This window comes from Citrus clementina, unplaced genomic scaffold, assembly GCF_000493195.1.
Source record: "Citrus clementina cultivar Clemenules unplaced genomic scaffold, Citrus_clementina_v1.0 scaffold_5, whole genome shotgun sequence".
NCBI lineage: Eukaryota > Viridiplantae > Streptophyta > Magnoliopsida > Sapindales > Rutaceae > Citrus > Citrus x clementina.
In genome coordinates, this window is record NW_006262201.1 from 13,793,141 (window position 1) to 13,809,062 (window position 15,922).

A 15,922-nucleotide genomic window follows, 5' to 3' on the forward strand; every position below is an offset into this window, starting at 1 on the left:
CTAAATATCCATTATCATCTTTACCAGCTAGGCAAGGAAAATAAAAACTATTTCACAAGAATATAGCCTCTGACTTGAAAAAAACTTACCCATTTTTTCCATTACCAATCACATAAAGATTACAATTTTATGCATTTATATGCTTTATTAAGCTATAAATAGTTTTGCATAGTTGATTCATCATAGGATAATAACCATCAGCATGATTTTTCTACTAATTCATCATACATTGAAACTCATAATCCTTTACATCAAAGATCCACAACATGGTAGCACCAGATTTCTCATCTTATTTACCCAAAATGAAGAAAACCGAAGGTATAAATTACATGCAACAGTGTTAATAGAGACTAACTTCTTCAAAGCTCCAATACCAATTGCTAAACCAGACTGTCGTTTGCACTCACTTGTTGGTAGTTTGCTACCACCACTCAAGCTTGTCTCATTCGGGGTAAGTTTAAAATGGTGATAAATCTTGATCCTCAAGCTCAATAATACTTGGTTGTTTCCAAATAGTTGCTGTCGAGAGGTGAGTGTTGTGTGAAAGTGTAAATATTTTTGCATAATATTTACACTTTTGTGAAGAGAAGTGTTATTTTCAAACATTACACAATGGATAATGAATTTGACTGAGTAATGAAGTGATGCAGTAGGTACTTCGCGCCTACTAATGTTGCTACAATTAAGTTTTTAAGTTTTTTCTTTTAAATTTTAAATAAGCTTTTATGATTGTAGCCTTTTGTATTGATGCTATTTATAACTTTGTACTAATAGCAGGGTAGTTTCGTAAAAGTACCCCGATACATTCTATTAAACTACAAACACATAAAACCCTAGGGGAGGTATGTAAAAATAACCCTTTTAGAGTTCAGGCTTTGGGTTTCAATTTCAACAGATGAATGAGTTTATAAACACATTTGATAATGCTAGATTTAAATTTCCTTATATAATAGGTGTACTTAATTAATCCACATGTAGCTCCTAATTGGCTTGTCCAAATTTGAAAACAGAAGTAAAAAAATGTAATGAGAGAATTATATTTATGAAAGCTATATTTATATGAAAAGCCTAGCAGGTGCTGTTTTTAGTCACCTCAATATTTCAAGACTTCTACCTATAAAGTACATACTCTTCTTAACAAATATAAATTATGGAAGGCATTATACAAATTTTCGTAACCCATCTTTGCATTTAATACAATTCTTTGTTTGAAAAATAATAAAATATTTAATAAAAGAGATTCTTTAAAATTGGCCACCTTCAAAGGTCTATTCGAGCTGCCAATTAGAAGGTACCATGGTCATGCTTGTCATAATTCTATTGTTACTGGTGGCGACTTAAAACAACAGGCTTTGATTGAGATAAGAATTGCTTTGCTAGTTTTTTCCCTAGTTTCTTCACATTGCTTGCCATCTTGCTTTTGACCCTTTGATTGATACTATAAGAACTTCCCCTTCACCAGCGATGTTGGTGATCAAAGCCACACCGAAGTACGAGTAGCTGATTATTGAAAATCTTATTCCTATTTTCTTAACAGAAGGTACCCTGTTGAAAGATCACCAACACAAATTAGCACATAAAATTCAAGTAAAAAAATTATTTAGTACATTGTTCTATGTTTTCAGAGATTGAACCTGAAACTAACTAAGTGTACACATAAGATTCGAACAACTTTCAAATTTTACATTAGTTTTTGAGTTTGAATTAAGCTTTGTTTTATATAGTGCAATAGCCAACTCAGCCATGAGTGGAGTCCACACTATCCTTCCACATAATATAAAATGAGACAAAAAGAGTAATATGTAATGAGTAGGTAATGGGAATGTTAAGACATTATCCCACATTCTTATGATTTAATTTAAGTTAGCAAAAACTTGTACAACATGAGCTAGCTAGCTTTTTGATGAAATTCATGATAAAACTATCACAAGCACGTGGGATGAGGCATATTTAGATCTTATTCAAGTTCCCGTTGGACCCGTCACAAGAGCTCGTGAAAAGAAATTCAAAGAAGCCTTTAATTGGTTGATTCAAGCAACTTGGGCTCAATCAAATTTGTAAAGGTTCGCACATTATATTTAGACCAGTAAATGTGTGATTTAGGCTCTTGAAGTTTCTAAATAATCACTTCCATGAAATTAGGAAGTTGGCTTGCACATTACGGTAGGAAAATATATTACTTTCCTTTTTGGATATTTTCTTGTTTGGAAAATACACTACTTCCCTTTTCGAATACTTTCCCGTTTCTTGAGGAGGCCAGTGGCAAAAAAAAAAAAAATCAGTTATTTCTCTTTTGATTGTCTAGTTTCTATTTTAATTGATGTAAGGCATTTATTTAAGTTGATTAGGATTCTGATTTGATTTAGATTCTTTCCTATTTGCTTTAGATTATGATTATGATTTGATTTATATTCTTTTCTATTTGCTTTAGGTTAGAATTCTGATTTGATTTAAATTCCTTTCTTATTTGCTTTATATTAGGACTCCAATTTGATTTTAGTTTAGGATTTATTTCTAAAAATTCTTGTAACCATCCGTAAATAATGTACTCACATCTAACAAATTGAGATAGATAAATTTTGATATAATTGGTGAGAGAGTTAATTCTCTTTAGTTCTTAAACAAACGCTTTGAACTTATCGAATTTTCGTGGCGTTCAAACTCTCGACCTATCAATCAGATCATCCATAACTGATTGTGGCATCTTCACATACAAAGGTTTGTGCTTCATTAAGTATTGGGTTGCGGTTCCGTTAAATTTTAGATTTAGAAGCGATCTTAGAGACTAAATTGATTAGAGTCGCGTTAGTTCTTAGCTGGGTTCGTATCACTTTTTTACTTCGAGTTAATTCTAGAAGCCCATAACTATAATACAAAGTAATTTATCGATAAACTAAAAAAATTAGAAGAATAAATAATTAATAATGCTAGGGATTTTAGTATTTGAGTCCAAAATAACTATGGCAACATTCCCTAAGGGCCTTTGACCCTCGGGCTTTTGGTGAATTCAAGTCGAATATGCGCTCCAAGGAAGTCTTAAAAACAAACCCAAAGAAATTTTGGATTTGAGTTTGGGGATTTTATCTGGTTCCCGAACTTGAGCCAAAAGTATATTTAAATTCACCAAATTTAAGAAAATAAAATTAAACAAAATATTAATAATATATTATTACTAAAAATTAAACCTAATTTTGTAATTTTCTTTTATCACACTTCTCACATCTCTCACATTCTCATAGCCCAAGTTTAATGCCGACCTTTATAGCTCCAATTCCTTACCAATTTCATAGCCCCTATTCTTTGCTAACCTTTACATGTGAAATAAGCTCATGTATCGTTGTGTTATATGTCGGCCAATGTTTTTTTTTAAATAACAATTATATTTTGCTTCCCAATAATCAAAGCATCATCTTTATCTTTTGCTGGTACTAGTATTATTCATCTCAACCCTCGAATAAGCCATTGTTAAGGTTGTTCTAATAGGGTTATGATTTTTTATCGGAAAACTAGTTTATTATTATTATTATTTTAACTAGGTGGAAATTGTTTGCTGGGTAAATTAGTTTTGGTTGGTTCGTAACCATACTAATGGAAAATTCAAAACTTGGCAAAATTATCATGCTTTTAAAGTTTTAATTGTAATCATATACTAAATTATTATTTTTTAAAATAAAATATTTCAGAATTAAAAACCAAAAAGAACTTTTAGATATGGGGGCGAATTCAGCCCCATTACCATTCTTAGTCCCTACGGAAGTGATAGTTTATTTATATATGGTTTATAATGAACCTGATGTGGCTGCCATGCCATATGAGTTAATTAACTAAAACTCAACTTATAGGATCCTAGCATTACTCATGGAACCATTGTAATTTTTTTTTTTTGCGTGGTTGAGTTTTGAGTACCTTCAAAAGGCAACGAGGATAATTCCAATGCGATATTGTGCAATTTAAACCAAAAAGCTCGGCCATGTCAAAGTGTTAGCGAAGAGGATTGCACGAGCCACCATTATCACTAGGCAAAGCATGGTTATATGGGCAAAAATTTATTACAGTGATAATGATAAAGCGAGAGAGACATCATTTGGTGTCATCATCACACCGTAGCTTGTAAGAGGCGAGGGTGGGTAATTTCGAATTTGGACGAATCCGATCAGATTTCAGATAATTTGAATTGAAAAAAAAATCATCCGAATTTCAATCCGACTTTAAATCTTATCTGAATAATTCAGATCATATGAAAAATTTGAGAATACTCAGATTCGGATCGGATTAATAATTTGAAATTAGAATTTGGATTCTGATGAACATGTAAAGGAAAAAATGCTAAAACCCAGCACCAACTCGTAAGATAAAGATTAAAAACACAGAAGCAGAAGAAGAACTAAAGATGACAATAGACAACAAGTGTAGGAGAGCTGTAGCTAACCCCGAATTATTCCACAAAATCAACATAAAGTTTTGCATCAAAATAATCCATACCACCGAATTATTCCTCTCAACGAAAAGAAAGAAAAATCCCACTTCGGTTGCGAAAAGGAAAATACATACCGAATAAGGCTAAGGAGAAAGAGTTCACGGAGGAAAGCAAAGGTTAAGGGAGATAACTTAACAGAGGAAAACAAAGGTCTGGGAGGCCTATTTGATTTGAATAATTGAGGGTCCTACATATGTAACAAAGAAAGCAATTATGAGCTTCATTTGTTGATTTTATCAATAAGTGTAATGAGATTAAATAATTGGTTAGCTAACTCATTGAGGAAGAAAGAAGATGGGAGGAGTATGAGAGAGCCATTAGCATCTTCGATTGGTTGATCTTAAGAGGTAGTTCTTGCTGTCATCTTCGATTGGTTGCTGTCACTTGCAACTTCATTGGCATTTGGAGGTGGGTATCATCTGCATGCCTTTGCCCAGCGGCCGCGAAAGTCGATGGGTGGGATGGATAGTTGGCTAGATTTTTGCCTGCGTGGGTGGCTGCAACTCTTTTTTGATTTGGGAATTTAGGGTAGATTATTTTTATTTTTAACTTTTACTTATTTATATTTAAATTATTTTTTTAAGTTCAATCCGATCAAATTCGGCGGCCAATCCAAATCTGATCCGATGCCCGCCCCTAATAAGAGGTACAACTCAAGCGATTGTTAAACAAGGTTGGGCTTAGTGTGGATGTGTTTCCTTCATTCCCTTGACTATATAAATTCTCATATCTGCACACTTCTTTTATAAAATAAAGCCTAAAAGATGTAAAAATATATAAAAATTATGTTTGTGTTTGATATTTTAAGTAAAATATTTAAGTGTAAAATATCTAGTTTATGGGAGGAGAATTTCACTAGGCCATATGTCAAAAGGCTTCTTCTTGATTGAAATAAAGTTGGGCTTGAGTGAAAATTCAGGTAGTTTGCCTAATTTTGTTATATGTTCTAGTAAGCAAAGCCCAAAAGCATATTTAGGCATTGATATGGTTTAAATCAACCCCTATTACAACTTTGGCTGTGGTTGTTATTTTGTTGAATAGTGGTTTTGAGCCTAAACAATAATGAGAACTTATGAGTTGGACTGAGCCTTTGAACCTCACATCAATTTTTTTAGTAGTAATATTAGCCCCCTTAAATTATGTGAGATGTGTGGTCATAGGGGAATAGATTAAACAATCAAATTACCTACTTGAAAGAAATCTCACTAAAAAAAAAAATTGGTATGTTTAAAGCTAAATTGAGATATGGTTCCAAATCATATTTGTGCTTGGAGTAGACATTGCGTTGTACTATCATTTGTACTATTCTTAAAGAAGTGCGGTGAAAAACCCTTGTATCTTCCTTGAACTTGAGACAATATCAAAATTTTGTTCAATCTATTGAATACACATAAAAAGCTTCCGTACAAGCAACATATAATTTCTTAATGATTACCAATGATGAAATGTGCAATCTTTCTTTTTATTGAAATGTTAGAAGAAGGGTGTAAAATTATAATCAACAATTTGTGTATACATATAAAGAGTGGGTTGCATGATTTATCAATACAAACCTATCAAAGAGTTTAATTCAAACATTAAAACCTCTACATTTTATTCAAAAGTCATAATGGCATAATTCCAAGCTCGACAACTTAAAAATATTTATATATTTTCTAGAAATGATTTTAGAATTATTTCAAATTTTATGAATACTGCAAGAGATCTCAGAAGGGTGTTAAGCAAAAGAAAAATATGTTTAATGTTTGGAAACGATGACTTTGGATTTATAGGGTTTGTTGCAGAAGCGACATCTGCAAGTAAAAACAAATTATCCTTAACAAATATGAAAGACTTTTTGAAATAAATGACTATGCTGATGCTTTCTTCGTTTTGTGAAGTCGATTAAAAAACCTATTAGTTTGCTAAATAAAAATAATTTCTATAGCCTTTTGCTGCTCTTCCTTAATGGTGTTGTGTTGTACGGTTTTCTTCCTTTATCGGTAGGTAGAGTCTTTGTTCATGCCGACACTGCCTACGAGTTAATTGATCTATTATAGTCATATTGGCCTAAGTTTGATTGAACCACTTCTTAACTTAGATCAGATGATGATAATGGGAAGAAGAATGACGATAATGAGAAAAAAATGATATTGATGGGAAAAAGGATAAAGATAATAACATGGAGTGTAAAATAGTGAATTGACTTTTCACCTGTGGCTTTAAGCCTTTTTTTTCCTTTTTTTCTGTATAATGTACTTATGTAAATTAATAAATAAGATGAGTGATGAGATTAAGGATAAGATTATCACAAGCACATGGGATGAGGCATATTCAGATCCTATTCAAGTTCCCGTTGAACCCGTTACAAGAGCTCGAGCAAAGAAATTCAAATAAGTGCTTAATGGATTGATTCAAGCAACTTGGGCTCAATCAAATTCGTGGAGGCCCATTGAAGGAATCACACATGATAAATGCATGATTCAGGCTCTTGAAGTTTTTAAATACTCACTTCCATGAAATAGGGAGTTGGCTTAAACATAATGGCGAGAAAATATATTATTTTCCTTTTTCAAATACTTTCCCGTTTCTTGACGAGGCTATTAGGGAATCAAATCAGTTATTTCTATTTTAATCGCCTAGTTTCCATTTAATTGATGTAAGACATTTAAGACAATTAGGATCCTGATTTAGTTTAAATTCTTTCCTATTTACTTAGATTAGGATTCTGATTTGATTTAGATTCTTTCCTATTAAGGAATATTTAGATTCAGATTTGATTTTTGGGTTAGGATTTATTACCAAAAATTCTTGTAACCAAACCATATATAAAGTACTCATATTCAATAAACGGAAAAGAAAGTTTTTGATGCAATTGGTGAGAGAGTTAATTCTCTTTGGTTCTTTACGAACACTTTGAACTTATCGAATTTTCGTAACGTTCAAATTCTTGACTTATCAATTAGACCATCCATAACTGATTGTGGCGTCTTCACATTCCAAGGTTCGTGCTTTCAATAAGCATTAGGTTGAGGTTCCATTCCATTCCTGGTTTAGATTCGATCTTGGGAACTAAATTGATTAGGGTCGCGTCAGTTCTTGATGGGGTTCGTATCAATGAGTGTTTTATTTTGAATATATGTTAACCAATAGAAATAAAATAGTTCAATAGAAAGGAATTTTTCGATGACGACAATGATGCTAATCTTTCTAAAATAGTACAAGTAATTTTACATTGTCTAGACAAAAATTATTTTAAAAATAAGCAAAATATTTCAATATAAAACACTTACTTATTTTGGAGATATGTGTTAAAAAAATATCATTTTTAGCCCCCTTTGTCTAAAATTTATATAAGCTTGAGCTAAGAATGCTCTTAAAATTCTCCTTACAAGGAAAATTTTAGCTCTTAGTGACTTTACTTAATGCAGTCTCCTTTTTTCGAAAATAGATCCTTTGTTTGCCATGATTTCTAAAATAATACAAGTCACACTTTATTAAAGAAATAGAATGGGAGACTTTTAACGTGTACCCTATTCCTCTTAGTTTCTTTTTCATAAGATTTCATCTCTTATAACTTTAAGGATCTTCTTGCTTGACTTGGATCATTCCTTCTCAAATTCTTGCAAGGCAAACATCTTTGCTCAACAACTTGAGTTGTTAGACCTTATTTCATAAGTTTCCATTGCATCCACATAATTTCAATAAATGAGTATCCCTTTTGTGGCTTTCTGACCTATAATGGGTTGTGCGACTATCCTTTAGAGCTGGTATCTCATAAGAAAAGCATTCATGAGGACATTCCCACATAAATATCATTCATTTGGAATATAGGTTTTGGGGAATATTATTTAGTAGCTCTTATAGAATGTTCATTCCCACTCATACAAGTCTTAGGCCCATGAGGCATTTTTAATGGGAAAATCTCCATTAAGACATCTTGTTTAGGCCGGTTTTGAGACAGAATGTTGCTTCACGATCTGGCTTTCCAGATTACATAACCGGCTAGCCGGTTGAGAGGCAGAAACATGAAAATCGTAACCGATTTTCCAGATTTCACTAACCGATTAGCCGGTTAGTGTCCAGAGAGTTGCAAGCCGAAAACGGCTTACCGGTTCCCTTAATTAGTTGGCCGAATTGTTTTCCGAATGTGTTCAGACCAAAACCGGCTTACCGGTTTCCTTATCCGGTTGGCCAGATATTTCCCAGAATATTTCAAAAAGAATTCGGTTTACCAGTTTGAAGAACTGGCTATCCAGTTGTTGTCCAAAAATAAAACTTCCTTACTGGTTTGTCAAATCCGGGTTTCCGAAAGTTGACTCGAGAGTAACCAAAGCTAATCCGGCTTACCAATTAGCTAAATCCAGAGAGTAATCAAGAAGAAAACCGGTTTCCGGTTAACAAGGAGCGGTATACCGGTTTTGACTTGGAAATCTTTTTGCCTCTTATTGAATATTGACAAGCTCTTATACTTGTATTATACATACCAATTTATTTTTGGCTTAAAATTTGATCAATTTTAAATCATTTTGTGATTTAAAACTTTTCAATAAGCCATTCAATGCATGAACCATAAATGCATACAATAACAAATATATTAAGTTAATCAACAAATCATAATTCAAGATGCAACATTCATCATTCCAAGCTCATGTCTGATCTTTATAAAATGCTCTTCACTAAGAGGTTTTGTAAAGATATCCGGAAGTTGATTTTCAGTAGAAACAAATTTAATTACCACATCTCCTTTTTGAGCATGATCTCTAAGAAAATGATGCCTAATTTCTATATGCTTAGTCCTAGAATGTTAAATGGGATTCTTGGATAGATTAATAGCACTAGTATTGTCACACAAGATAGGTATTTGATCAAGATTAATACCATAGTCTCTAAGGATTTGTTTCATCCGAAGAATTTATGCACAACAACTACCTATGGCAATATATTCTGCCTCGGTGGTTGAAAGCGCAACCGAATTTTGTTTCTTACTAAACCAAGAGACAAGTGAATGGCCTAGGAAGTGACATGTTCCACTAGTACTTTTTCTATCAACCTTATATCCGGAAAAATCAGCATCCGAATAACAAGTTAAGTCAATATGAGTTCCCCTAGGATACCAAAGGCCAAGATTAATACTGCCAATCAAATATCAAAAAATTCGTTTGACAGCAAGCATGTGTGGCTCTTTAGGACAAAATTGAAATCTAGCATACAAGCAAACACTAAACATAATATCAGGTGTACTAGCAGTCAAATAGAGTAAGGATCCGATCATATCTCGATAAGTCTTGATGTCAACTTCCTTACCTTTCTCATCTTTGTCTAGCTTGATGGTAGTACTCATTGGAGTGCTTTTTGTCGTTCCATTATCATAGCCAAATCCTTTGAGTAGATCTTTTACGTACTTGGCTTGATTTATGAAAATTCCTTCCTCGTTTTGTTTGACTTGGAGTCCAAGAAAGTATTTCAACTCTCCTATCATACTCATCTTGAATTCTTTAATCATACAAGATGAAAATTCTTTACACAATAATTCATTAGTAGAACCAAAGATAATGTCATCAACATAGATTCAAACAACAAGTATATATTGGGTTTTATGCTTAACAAAGAGAGTTGTATCCGCTTTTCCCATCGAAAAATCGTTATCTAACAAGAAGTTTTTAAGCCTATCATACCATGCTCTAGGTGCTTGTTTTAATCCATATATTGTCTTAGACAACTTATACACATGATTTGGAAATTTTTCATTTTCAAAATTAGGAGGTTGTTTCACATAAACTTCCTCCATAATATAACCATTTAAGAAAGCACTCTTGGCATCCTGATTTACAGCTTTGTACCAACCTTCTCAGATTAAATCTCACTCGCATAAGTCTTTTAAGATGTGTGAACAAGATTTTTCTTATTGAAGTACCCATGACGTATAATGAAAATTGATGAGAGAAAGTACAACTGTCAAACAAACACGCTTAAATAAGAAAAATAATGTTAAAAAAAATATGTACAGTGCATCAATCAAGAGAGGAAAAATTAAATAATGAAATGACAAAATAATAGTAAAACAAAAAAATCAATCATTAAAGACTAAATTAAGAACTGGTGGGTCACCTAAATTAATTTCGGTGTCCTCGTCACGGATTGATGTTCCAGATATGGTTTTAATCTTTGACCATTAACTTTAAATGTGACACCGTTCTTTGGATTCTCAATTTCTATGACCTCGTATGAATATACATTTTTTTACAACAAATAGGCCACTCCATTTTTACTTTAATTTCCCTGGAAATAAATGAAGATGAGAATTATAAAGCAACACTTTTTGACCAATTTCAAATGTTTTTTGAAAAATTCTTTTATCCTGAAATGCTTTTGTTCTTGCCTTAATAATTCTTGAATTTTCATATGCATCATTCCTTAATTCCTCAAGTTCATTCAATTGCAATTTTCGCACATTACCAGCATCATCCAAATTTGAATTAAAAACTTTAATAGCCCAAAGTGATTTATATTCAAGTTCAATAGGTAAATGACAAGGTTTACCATAAACTAACCGATAGGGTGACATTAAAAAATGATGTTTTAAATGCAGTACGGTAGGCCCAAAGTGCATCATTAAGTATAAGAGATTAATCTTTTTGGTTTGGGTTAACTGTTTTTTCTAAAATTTGTTTTATCTCCCTATTTGCTAATTCAACTTGACCATTTGTTTGAGGATGATAAGGGGTAGCAATTTTATGTGTAATTCCATATTTCTTCATTAAAGACTCAAATGACTTATTACAAAAATGCTTACCTCCATCACTGATAATGGCTCGAGGGATTCCAAATCGACATAAAATGTTTTCTCTTAAAAATTTACAAAAAATTTACTATCATTATTTCGACAAGAAATTGCTTCAATCCATTTTGAGACATAATCAACTGCAACTAATATATATACAAATCCAAAAGATGATAGAAACAGACCCATGAAATCAATTCCCCAACAGTCAAATATTTTAATTTCAAGTATGGGATTTAAGGGCATCATGTTTGTTTTAGTAATTGATCCCAATTTTTGACATTTTTCATAAGTTTTGCAAAATTCATGTGTATTTGAATATGGTAGGCCAATAAAATCCACATTGTAAAATTTTAGCAGTAGTTTTTCTTGACGAAAAGTGTCCACCACATGCTCTAGAATGACAAAAATTAATGACACTACTTACCTCATTATCAGGAATACATCGCCAAAAAAATTGATCTGAACAATATTTGAACAAATAAGGGTCATCCCAATAAAATTTCTTTACTTTAACAAAAAATTTCTTCTTCTCTTGAGCATTCCATTGCAAAGGTATTTTACCTGTAATAAGGAAATTAACAATGTTAGCATACCATGGCATTGAAGTAATAGAAAATAAAAATTCATCAGGGAAAGAATCATTGATGGGTGTTATATCAGTGCAGAATTCGGATGTAAGTCTTGCTAGATGATCAGCAACGACATTTTCTGCACCCTTTTTATCTTTAATGGTAAGGTCAAATTCTTGAAGTAACAAAATCCAACGAATTAATCTCGGTTTGGCATCATGTTTACTCATCAAATATCTCACAGCAGCATGGTTAGTAAACACCACAAATTTAGAGCCAAGCAAATATGAACGGAATTTGTTTAATGCAAATACTACATCAAGTAATTCTTTTTCAGTCGTAGAATAATTCATTTGAGCACTATTCAAAGTCTTACTTGCATAATAAATCACAAAAGGCTTACCATCATTTCTTTATCCTAAAACAGCACCAACAGCAAAATCACTCGCATCACACATTAATTCAAAGGGTAAAGACCAATAAGGAGACTGCATAATAGGTGCAGATGTTAAAAGACAAATTATTTTCTCAAAAGATTTTTGGCAATCATCATTCCATTCAAACGGTGAATCTTTTAATAAGAGGTTACAAAGTAGTTTAGATATGGCACTTAAGTTTTTTATAAACCTCCTATAAAATCCTGCATGTCCTAAAAAGGATTGCACATCTCTAATTGTTTTTGGTTGTGGCAATTTAGATATGACTTCGATTTTTGCTTTGTCGACTTCAATTCTTTTAACATAAACAACATGACCCAAAACAATTCCAGAAGTAACCATGTAGCGACATTTATCCCAATTCAACACAAGTTCTTTTTCAACACATCTTTTTAAAACTTTCTCCAAATTATCAAGGCAATCATCAAAAGAATTCCCAAACACAGTCAAATCATCCATAAAGACCTTTAAACAATGTTCAACCATATCACAAAATATGCTTAACATACATCTTTGAAATGTTGCAGGAGCATTACAAGGCCCAAATGACATTATTTTAAATGCAAATGTTCCAAAGGGACATGTAAATGTGGTCTTTTCTTGGTCCTCAAGTGCTATAGGAATTTGATAATAACCTGAATATCCATCTAAAAACAGTAGTAGGGATGTCTTACTACTCTTTCTAAGATTTGGTCAAGGAATGGTAATAGAAAATGATATTTTATAGTGGCTTCATTTAACTTTCTATAATCAATGCACATGCGCCAACTAGATGTAATTCGTGTTGGAATTAATTCACCCTTTTCATTTTTAACAACAATGATTCCAGATTTTTTAGGCACTACTTGTGTAGCACTTACCCACTTACTATCAGAAATAGGGTAGATAATTCTCACATCAAGCAATTTAAGGACTTCTATTTTGACTACCTATTTCATGTGTGGATTTAATCTTCTTTGAGGTTGTTGACATGTTTTAGCATTTTCTTCCAAATAAATTCTATGTGTACAAATTAAGGGATTAATGCCTTTAATATCATTTAAAGTCCATCCAATTGCATTTTTATGCTTTTTAAGAACAGTTAGTAACTTACCTTCTTGGTCGCTTGTTAAAATAGAAGAAATCACAACATGATAAGTTTGTTCTTCTCCAAGAAAAGCATACTTCAATCCTTCAGGCAAAGGTTTCAATTCTAGTTTAGGTGTTTCTTGTTGTTATGTCTTTTCAATACTTCCAAGCTCCTCAATTTTTGGCTTGTCATCATAATTTTGTGAAGTCTGCACAGAATCAAGCAACAAATTTATATTAGAAATATTAAGTTCAAGTTGCTTATTTGACTCAATTAAATTAACTAAACAAACATTAAAAAGTTCAGAAAAATCTCCTTTTTGAATATTTTCCTCGATACAAGATTCAAGCAATTCCTTTTGTTCATCAGTATCATTTTCATTCTCATTTTCTTCGTTAGGTTGCCTGCACATGTTGAAAACATTCAATTCCAAAGTCATATTCCCAAAGGATAAATTCATTAAACCATTCCTACAATTAATCAAAGCGTTAGTAGTTGCTAATAATGATCGACCTAAAATTATAGGAATTAGTTTGTAATTATTCACAATAGGTTCAGTTTCTAAGATAATAAAATCCACAGGGTATATGAATTTATCAACTTGTACTAAAACATCTTCCACTATTCCTTTTGGTACTTTAACATATCTATCGGCAAGCAAAAATGTAGTTGAAGTTGATTTTAACTCACCAAGATTAAGTTGAAGATAAACTGAATATGAAAGCAAATTAACACTAGCACCAAGATCTAGTAAAGCATGCTCAATTCTGTGATCACCAATAATACAAGAAATGGTAGGACAACTAGGATCTTTATATTTCAACTTATTATTAGTAGATAGAATTATACTTACCTATTCGGCCATGAAAACACTCTTTCTTACCTTCAATTTCCTCTTAACAGTGCACAAGTCCTTTAAAAATTTGGCATATAAAGGTACCTGCTTGATTGCATCTAATAGAGGAATGTTAAATTTCACTTGCTTAAAGATTTCATAAATTTCAGAAGAGTGGTTTGATTTCCTTAGTTTATTCAATGCATGCGGAAATGGTGGTTCAAGTGGAACACTAGTTATTTCTTCACTAAGTGTAAGTTCATTTAGTCCTTCCTTACCCTTTGAATTTTCATCATTTTCACAAGGTTCAGGCATAGGTCTATCAACAACCTTACCACTACGAAGAGTTATAACTGACTTGACTTGGTCTGTGGGTGGGTTTTGTTGAATCTTAGGATTTGGTTGTGGTTGGGCTGAAAATTTTCCTTTTTCTTGAATTGTGAGTGCAGAAGCAATTTTAACAAGAGTATCTTTCAAATTGGAAAAAGTTTGTGCATTTTGATTGTTAATAACATCTTGCTTTCTGATGAATGAATGCATTGTGTCTTCTAGATTTTTCCATGGTGGTGGAACATATGGTGCATAAGGCTGAGCATTTTGGAAATTTTGTGGAGGTGGTGCTTGTGAAGATTGTGCATTATTATTATTCCTCTAACTGAAATTTGGATGATTTCTTCAACCAGGATTATAAGTCTGTGAATATGGGTTTGGTTTATTAAAGGTGTTAATGGCATTAGCTTGATCATTTAGACATTCTTTAAGTGCAGGCAGAGTGGGACAATCTTGAGTGAAATGATCATTCGAACTATATATGTTACATGCAATTTCTTGAACAGATTTTTCTTGATCACTCTTTTCATGCTCCAAAGCTTCAACTTTCCTAACTAGGGATGCAAATTTTGCTTGTAAATCATGATCTTCCCTAAGGTTATGGATTCCTCCACTAGATGGAGATGGTTGTTGTTTATTTGTCAATTCAAAAGTTCCAACAGTATCCCAACGTTGTGCATTTTCAGCTAATTGGTCAAGGTAATCTAGTGCATCCTTAGGATTTTTATCCCTAAATTCACTATTACACATCATTTCAACAACTTGTCTACTTTGGGGTATTAAGCCCTCGTAGAAGTAAGTGACCAATCGCCAAGTTTCAAAACCATGATGTGGACAAATGTTAAGCAAATCTTTAAACCTATCCCAACATTGGTATAATGTTTCTCCATTTTTTTGAGTGAAAGAAATGATTTGTCTTTTAAAAGAATTTGTTCTATGAGGTGGAAATAATTTTTTCAAAAACTGTTCTTGCATGTTATTTCAAGTTCTTATTGATCTAGATCTAAGATTTTGTAGCCAAGTTTTAACTTTATCTTTTAATGAAAAAGGAAAAAGCTTTAACCTAATTATATTCATGCTACAATTTTGGTTTGTGTATGTGTTACAAACTTCCTCAAAATCTCTTCGATGCAAGTACGGATTCTCGAATTCTAAACATGAAATGTTGGTAAAAGTTGGATAATATCTAGTTTAAAGTTGAATCGAGATGCTTCTGGAGGAAATACTATACACGACGGTGCTCTGGTTCTGGTTAGATTCATGTAGTCTCTTAGAGTTCTTGGTTGATTATGATCATGCCCATATTGAGAATTATTGTCTCCCTGATCAATTTGAGGATTAGGTTCGTGCACAAAGTTTTCGTCTTGGTTCTCATCCATGATTGGTGGAGGAGATTGAGATCTACGAATTAACCTGTCACTTGAAGTTCGAGACCAACG

At 32.4% G+C, this 15,922-nt stretch overlaps 1 non-coding gene and 1 pseudogene across 1 annotated transcript; one reads left to right on the forward strand and one right to left on the reverse strand.

Annotated features, from left to right (window-relative positions):
* Nucleotides 1-1,244: 1,244 nt before the first annotated feature.
* Nucleotides 1,245-14,693, reverse strand: LOC112097954 (annotated as a pseudogene).
* Nucleotides 14,694-15,303: 610 nt separating this feature from the next.
* LOC112098668 lies at nt 15,304-15,412 on the forward strand. Its single transcript, XR_002905778.1, has one exon. It is a non-coding gene; the product is annotated as a small nucleolar RNA R71 (small nucleolar RNA).
* Nucleotides 15,413-15,922: the final 510 nt, after the last annotated feature.